The sequence below is a fragment of the Rhyacophila brunnea genome, unplaced genomic scaffold (genome assembly GCF_057557595.1).
Source record: "Rhyacophila brunnea isolate RB1 unplaced genomic scaffold, BYU_Rbru_1.0 scaffold_11, whole genome shotgun sequence".
Taxonomy (NCBI): Eukaryota; Metazoa; Arthropoda; class Insecta; order Trichoptera; family Rhyacophilidae; genus Rhyacophila; species Rhyacophila brunnea.
This window is the reverse complement of record NW_028232763.1, coordinates 38,531,790-38,539,886: the sequence shown is the minus strand read 5'-3', so window position 1 is coordinate 38,539,886 and position 8,097 is coordinate 38,531,790.

Sequence of the window (8,097 nt, the reverse complement as noted above, 5' to 3'; positions counted from 1 at the left end):
TTTTGAGTTCTTATTTTGCTTGACGAAATATTATAGTGTTTTTCTGGATTTAAAAGATGTCATACTATTTGCAATGAATGCGTAAATGAATTAATGAGATTATTTTAAATATTGTTGTTGGTTTAGAATATCTTAGGTCATAGACTTAAACCTAGGCCTAGACTTAAGACCTTAAACTTTAGAAGGAAGTGTAGGAAAACTATGTGATATAATAAAGATAAAAAATATTTTCTTTCAAATGCGGTGTTGTTGTCTAATGTTTTGAAGTCTTTATAAAGAGCAAAAAACAAACCTATCAGTCATTCAGAGTTTTAAAATAATGAAATATCTATCGAAAGTCATACTGAGTTTTTTCAAATATGTATGTACCTACATTGCTTTTTATGGATCCATGTATTTTGAAAATCAGGTAATTTTGGGTAGCCTTTGGGAGAGGTGGAGTAGATGATAGTGATCTTATTTTATATTTCGTATTGAAATATATGAAAAAAAATCTTTCTGAAACAATAAAAATAGAAAAAAATACAATGAATCAAAACAGGTACGTATTTGAATAAATTGAAAACACGCAATGTGACTCAACAGTGACTTGGAATAAGACTTGTACCGCTAAACAGAGGTGTTTATGACATTGGTATCCACTTAAAGTGGCTGGAAATCCAACTGAAAAGGTCAAGTACACTGCAATATCATCCACATAAATTTGCGTACGAAATTCTGTCGGAGTTTTTTTTTATTATTTTCCGAAAAAAACCCCGTGGGCGTACAGCTTTGGTATATTAAAATCACTTTATGGAAGTATATGTATATTTATAATTAAGTCTTATATGAAAGTAATTGGCTCATTCCGAATTAAAAAAAAAATCAAGCACTAATGTATCCACAATCTTTCTTTCAAAATAAGTCTATATTACACTTTCCATATCTGGATAACTGTATTATTATGGTGATTTTTCTTTTATATTACCTGTCCGTACTTGCCAGGTTTTTTTATTTACCTACTGGCCTACAAATCTTCTCCCAACACTGCATACGATTCGTTATAATTGCATAGATTCTGGTTTACATCGTACCACATGATATCTGTAAATAAATAGCTCACGATGTAGATCCAACGGCCCGAATGTGTGATAAAAGATATCAACTATACAATGATGCACCAATAAACAAGTGAGCATGGAATCTTTTTGACAGATAAACCAACTTTTATAATATTACTACAGTACTTTTACATTCGAAAAAAATGCTCTTTTTCTGCTTCCGTAAAGGATTAGACACTTTAATGTTAATAAAACTTCACGCGATGTCAAACACACACTGAATAAAATTATCGACGCGGGAAATGTAGTAACAGGGAAAGTAAATACGGATAGAAGGTTTTAGTTCCAGAAACGACCGTGGTCACGTAGAAGACATGATATAGAAGTCGTACTGTATAATCACATGTTTTTGTAGGTTGTTCAGCACAAGTTTATGAGATCTCCACTTCCTCATATAATATTTGGCAAGTCTCTGGTAATTTAAACAGTTTAGTGAGATCCATTACTTTGCAATATCCTGTTTTTAAATCCTGTTTAATCCTTTTATCCTGTCCAAAAAATATCCTGTTATAAAAATGAACTGTCGTACTTGTGATTTAGAACTATTTGCGTTTTGGTCATCATTTTGGCTACATTAATGTTAAATGTTATATTTGCTTATATTATGGTCATGCTACTGTTACTTTACCAAGTATACCAATAAAAAAATGAATTGTCGTACCTGTGATTAAGAACTATTTGCGTTTTGGTCATCATTTTGGCTATATTAATGTTAAATGTTATGTATTCCGTTATAATTCAAAAAATTCTGCACCAATATTGATAAAACTTGCATAGGTTGACTACACTATTAATACCAATTTAGTTGAGTTTGCCTTTAAGATACGGTGTTGGCACCGAATGTTTCGTATTTCTTGGAGAGAACAGGACGAACTAGTCAATCATCCAGAGACTGCTGGTAAAGGAACGGCTCTCAACAATATGTCTGAGACGCATTCTGCAGTTTTTTGGACGTATTGTCCAGCGTGGACCGGAATGGAGAGACTGATGGTTTTGGGTGGCCTCCAGAGAAGCCAAAGCAGAAGAAGAGCGTCTGCGCGCTGGAGCAACCAAGTAAAGAAGCTGACTGGAGGGGGGGGCACAATTAATTCTGCCCTAAGAGAAGAGAAAAATCGAGAAGGATGGCAAAATTAAGAAGTGGTCACGATCCTCAGCCATGAAGGTACGACCAAAAAGAAGTCGAGTTTCATCTCGATATCTCAAAAAGTTCTGATGTTGTAAAATAACGCTAAAAAATAACGCACTTGCAACAATTATTCATCAGGTGTAGATCAAACCGTTGTTTATCTCACTGGTTTGAATCGAAAAGTTCGACCCTACCTATCCGCCACAGCGATTGTGGGAGCCTTCGATAAAGTAGGTATGCATTACGCAGTATACATAGAAAAATGGGGAAAATTTCTGAGATGCGTGGTCAGCATGAACGGCTAGCCTAATGTTTTACTGAACTATTTTTAATTTTTGTGAAAATGCGGTATTTACCACTGGTTTAAGCAGCTTAAGTGTCGGCCTGTAGCGTCGTGTGTCCCAAGTTCAAATCCCGGGTCTGGAAAAATCACATATTGTTTTTCAATTTGTGTATGAGTCAGAGTATGGACCTAATAGGTTGAGCAAGTGGCTGACATCCATTTCTCGTAAAAAAACAAAATCTGTTGACACAAACCTTCACTCTGTGGAGGCCCATATGATCGGGCATGGATGGTTGGTTAAAATTACTAATTTTTTTCTCATTATAAAAAGACTGAATTTTAAAAAAATATATAAAATAGCCTTTTCAATTTATAAAATTAAGTAATATTTAGTAATTTTTTTGAATATGATTAAATGGTTAATAGCCAAAGATTGCCAAAATGTGGAATAATTCAAAGCAATTATTTTATAGGACTAAAACTAATAATATTAATACTATCGACCGACGGTGCTTGATGGAATTTGAATTTAAATTCTAATGGATTTAAATTTTGTACCATTTGAGTCGTTTTTTGCGAGTCGTGTTTCGCCTTTCAGCATCTTCAAGCACTCTGTACACTCACCAAAAGGCAAACACACACTGACAACGAACACTATTAACTCTAACTTATATAACAAATCAATACAATAATGTAGGTTAAAACTTTATCACCTACCTATTAAGTCAAAGATCCAATAAAACATATATAACAAACAAATTATTATTAACACTTTCATTATTCATATATAGGTTAGAGTTAATAGTGTTCGTAATCAGTGTGTGTTTACCTTTTGGTCAGTGTACACAGTGCATAAAGATGCCGAAAGGCGAAACCCGCGTCGCAAAAAACGACTCTAATGGAATAGTACAAAACTTAAATTCATTATAAATTAAAACTAAAATTTCGCAATGTCTATGATATGTTAATTTCTTCTTTCTTTCGCCATATCCGCCCTTCAACTGGAGCATATGGCCACCACGCGGTGCCTCCAAGAATCCCTGTCGCTCGCCAATCTTCTTGTTTCGTTCCAGGTCAAACCAGCATCCCGTAGCTCCGCCGTATACACTCTGTAGATTGTATTTAGCGGCCTTCCAGAACGCCAGAATCCGGTCGGCTTGAAGAACAGGCAAGCCAGGTTGAAGTTCTCTTCTGGCATCCGCAGCATGTGGCCGAGCCAGGTCCAACGTCACCTCTTCACTTTCAGCGTGATGAGAGGCTGGTTGGTTCGTTCTCTTATCTCCGCTTTGCTCCTAAAGTCATACCACCGCACACCCAGTATTCGTCATGTTAATTTAATTTTATTAGATTAAGAGTATTTGAGTTTACACACAAAAACATGATACCTTATTAATGGCTTTTATTTTCATAAACAAATTAGTTCTTTATGAGTTTGTTAAAAATGCATTATTTACGCAAGACTGACCTTATAGAAAAAGAATAATCAACGCAATTTTATTATCAGGCAGAAAGCCAAAGTGATAACAGAAATCGATTAAAACGTCGCTACTCCGGATATTGGTTTTAATTTGAAAAATTATAAACGCCACAGTGCCGAAGTGTAAGAACTATGCCATAATATTTTTTCTCGGAGCTAATTTGCTTTCACTATGGTCTCAAATGCTTGATTGATTTTGGTACAAGCGACAACGAAAATGGCAAACAGAAATACTATTATTGTATAATAATAAAGTTAATACTGACTTGTTATTATTACGTCACGATTTGACGCACGGCTGACTTTGTCGGATTTCTCAGTGCACTTTTTGCCACAAATGAAAAGATGTAGGCCATATTGCATGAAATAAAATGATTTGCCCGACAAAAACATAGTTTTTTTTTTTAAATTTTAACTTAACTTTTTTGAAGATGATAATGAAACAATAAATAATCTTATCATGGTGACAATTTCTTTTATTTTGTTAACTGTCAATTCATGGTGGAATTGCATTGTATTGTTATTTAATTTAATAAAACGCATTTTTTTGTAGTACTTATTCCACTTTTAATCAATAAATTAGGAATGGTTTCGTCCGCCTCAGAGGGACATTTTAAACTTTTTCAAGTTGAAAATGTCCCTCTGAGGCGGACGAAACCGGTCCTAATTTATTGATTAAAAGTGGAATAAGTATTACAAAAAAAATTGCGTTTTATTAAATTAAACAACAATGGTGACAATTATTTCTATATTTTATATACTTAATATTTATTTCATATTATTTATGTTTATAATTTTAAATTTATTAAAAACTTTAAAAAACTGAAATGCATTCAGGACTTCTGTGCAGGTCCAGTTTAAAAAAATTGAAGCCGACGATAGATAAACAAAACAAATGAAAATACAGTTACTATCATTTGCATTGTGGTGGTTCCTCAAAATAGAGATGAACATTTGGCAAAGCATTAAAAAGATTTATTGCAAGGTGTTAGAAGACATTTAGGTCATTTCAATTAAATGATACGTTTATATACGAAAGATATTTCCCTTGGTAGTGGTAAACAAAATTAACATGATGGCTTGATGAGATTAGGTACCAACTATATAACGGGACTTTCTTTTTGTTATTTTACATGACGATGCTATTAAATTATAGGCGTAAATAACAAGAATTTAGATATTTTTTGTACATCATTGGATGGGATAATTATGGTAAGTATATCATAATATACTATCATATTGAACACAAGACCGAATACATATAATTAATTGGGCGGCATATATGTGTGTGAATGTATTATTATATATCACGTAATAATTAATTTTCATAATATTAGTAAATAAATGTCTTATCATAGAAAAGTTATGGGACTATTAGCATTTTGTACCATTATATTAATATTACTATTTTTCATCCCCTGACGAAGTGTTATATATGAGTAATGATTTTCCGAGTCGCTTCTAAGAAGAAATTTAATGATCTCAAACTAATATTGACACTAAGATCAAGACACACTATTAGCATAAGATGTGATGTTATCAGTGGTACAATGTTCAAAATTTGAACGACACAAAGTAAAGATGTGAATTGCAGATGTGCTTGGGAAGATCCAAAGAGCTTAAATATGCCTTGAATGAATCCTCACTCAGAAGAGAAGAGATGATATTATGTCGGATTCCAAGTTTCGGTAAATATATATATATATATATATATTTATATATATTATATAACTTCAAGGTAGTTGCGAAGGGTGGAGGTAGGTTATTAAGATTCGCCATAAATAGTGCAGACTAAACTTAGTTAGTCATACGTATTTGTTTCTATTGAAATAATACAACAATTTCCAGATGGTGTTGGCTAGTTTTTTAAAATTCAATTAAACCCTGCGAAAACCAAGCCATAATAGATAATAGTGAAAAAATACTCGTGTACTTATATATAAAATATCTAAAATTATGGAATTAAATTATAAAATACTTTGAATATTTTATAGATGGAATAATATGTTTTATTTATCATAGTTTAGTTTAAGCAGATGTGAACTGAACCAACAATATAATATGTATGTATTCTAAATCCAATAAAAACAAATAGGTTAGAATAAAAATGTGTGTACAATTTTGTCGCATCGTCCAAAATATACCAAAACTATTATAGTCTTATAGTTCAATAAAAACAAATACGTATAACTAACAAAGTTTAATGGCTATTTATGGTATATCTTAACAGCCTACCTCAACCCTTCGCTACTGCTTAAAGATAGTTCCGAAGGGACAATGGCGTGCAGAAAAACTCTGTTGGACAGTGGCTAGAGTAAACAATGACCTCCAATCTCTTAGAGTAGATATCCAATTGGTGTCCGAACTTGTGGCGGTAGTGATGATCGATAATAAAGTAGTCCAGTGCGTATCTTAAACTATAACAACAATTATATTTTATTTTAAATAAAAATTTATGATATTAGATGAATAATAATAAAGACAATCTGTATAAAAATCTACCGGAGTATGTATTTCTGTATGCAGGCATAATAATTGAAGTTCTCAGTTGCTAGCACAGTCAAAGTTTGTGTTGGTTTTCAAAAGCTTTGTTGCGTGTTGCTTGTACGTAAATATTTTTGTTTGAGGTTTTGAAATTTGTTCAAAAACTGTTTTTGTACATTTACAGCGTTGTTGCGTGGAATTTGGTTTCATTGTAATTTATGGCAACACATGAACTTTTTCTAAATAGGTTAAACTACCATTAAATGGATAAATATGGAACGTGTACACCCATTAAATCCATAATAATATAAGCCGAACTAAAGAGCCTTTGGTTTAACACTGTATTATTTATAAAGGTGACTCTTGTTTGTGCACTATCGGAGCTGTATTAACCAGTCATAAGTTTGATGAATTTATTCATAATAATTAGGCAATGAATTTGTAATCAAACTTCTTTTACGATGATACGTTTTATTACTTTTAACTATTTGTTTATTAAACTGATTTCATTTTTTCCAATATATACCTACTCAACATATTACAGCTGTAGGATTGGTTTGTCGAATAGACCAAATGTCAAATGTTCAGGAGACGAAAAACAAATTTCATTATCCTATACTTAAATACATGTAAGTATTTCAATTGTTTTTACAGCATATTATGCATGCTGTATTCATTACAAAGTAATTTAAAGAAAAGGATGGTTCTGGTACATTTAGATACAAAAAATCATTCTGCATTAAAAAGTCGATTTTGACAAAAACGGATATTCGACAAACCAATCGTATAGCGACGATATGACAGCTGATTTTGGATTTGTCCGCCTCTTACGTATACCAAAAATCTTTGAAATACATCCGATTCTTTTTTGCACGGTTTCGAAATAACACGGTTTCAAAAAAGTAGCGATTATTTTTTATTTACATTGATTTTTTGCTTTAACACGGTTTAAAAAAACTAAAAACAATAAAAATACGTATGTATGTACATATTTATCAAAAAATTGTATTGCAATCAATGATATTATTAATGGACAACGCACTCAATACAGTAGCTAGCAAGTAAATTCGCGCATAGCGACATTCGCACATGTATAGGTAGACGTCATGCAATTTCCATTATGCGATATCACGCATCGGGAATTTATAGCAATATCAACTTTATTGTAATGGCGTTAGAACAGTGTTTATAGAGTCAATGTTCATTTGAGCGAACCCGTTCGAACCAAACCATTCGGCAGACCCGACAAAAAGCATTGGGAATTTATAGCAATATCACCTTTATTGTAATGGCGTTAGAGCAGATTATGCCATTCGGCAGACCCGACAAAAAAGTGAGTGTCATTTTTTTTCCAGATGCTTCGTCCATATTAATGTCATTGATTGCAATGGACCGCACGCCACTGGTGCATACATATGTTGTCACCGGATGCCGCCCAAATATATATACGCACATACATGTCGCCACTAGTCAGTCACTTTGGGTTCAATATGAGAGACGCGGCGCGTGCTTCGGCGATGAGAGTGATTTTTCGCCAGCAAAAAACGGCAGTAAACGGGCACGTTATTATCAAGTAGCGACACTGAATGAATATTATATTTCTCTATGCTAAATTTAATTTAAATCG